Here is a 1,148-nt window from a genome sequence, read left to right on the forward strand (position 1 = left end):
CTACTGCCCAAGAATTAACAGTAAGGCAGCATTAGAACTTTAAGTCTTAACTCCCAGTCTACTGCTTAAAATGATTTTAAAAATCACGTTAGTCATTTTCTTCAATTTCAAAAACAAATGTCCAATTGGTTTCATTGAAATTTGAGTGGTCCTGTGGAAAGTAAAATACAGTAATTCCTATTTATCTACCAGCTAGGACATTGCTGGTAGACTTACAACTGACACAGAAACTGGAGAAAGAAATTTAAATGATTTTTATTGATGCAGACTTTCAAGGAGTAACATTTCTACACACTAAGCTGGGAACAAGGAAATCTGTCAAACAGGAAGCACTTTTAAAAGCTGAGACATGAGAATAATGCTCGTCAGTTTTCCGTGGTGGACAAAGTGAGAGCGAAAGGTTTAGATCCTAAAAGAAAGGAGAAAGAAGTGCTTTTCAAAGCTTGGGTGATACTGCAGGTGACAGGGACCCCACTGCCTGAGGGCACTTTCATGGGCCACTGCAGCCTTCCCCCCACATACGCGTGGTTTTATCCTCAGGCAAAGCTTCCTGGATTCAGTGAGAACCCTTTTCGAACATCAGATGGCATGTCACAGAGCTGCACACTGTCTCCTCCTGGGCTTATAATGAGTTTTCCTCACTGCTACTACCTGAGCCCCAAAATGCACATTAAAGGACACTGTCAATTAATGTTTGGATCAAAATGTGACCTACATTACTACTGACTGTCATGGAGACAGTTCTGCAGAGTCCAAATGTCTACTCATATTTTCAACACTCTATTAATAAGAAGGTGTAATATTCAATTAAAAAGAGGTGATCCCTTAGGAACCACAAAAACAAAAGAATTCTGTATATTACCATTGGTTATGTGATATCATTTAATAAATTAACTGTTCCCTTGGAGCTATGCTCTTATCACCAAGAATAGAGAGAGATTCAGAACACTTGGGCTCAATACTACCAACTTTTTCACTGAGAAGTCAGATCCCCTTACACAAATCTCGCTCTTTCTCAGTCCCAGTGCCTTTCTTCATAAAAAGGGGGAATTTGACTGCATGACCTCAAAGTCCACTTCCAACTCACATTCACTTACCTCTCTCTTCTTTTATCGATACTGGTACTTCACTTTCTGCTGAAACTTCAT

The sequence above is a fragment of the Chlorocebus sabaeus genome, chromosome 14 (assembly GCF_047675955.1).
Source record: "Chlorocebus sabaeus isolate Y175 chromosome 14, mChlSab1.0.hap1, whole genome shotgun sequence".
Taxonomy (NCBI): domain Eukaryota; kingdom Metazoa; phylum Chordata; class Mammalia; order Primates; family Cercopithecidae; genus Chlorocebus; species Chlorocebus sabaeus.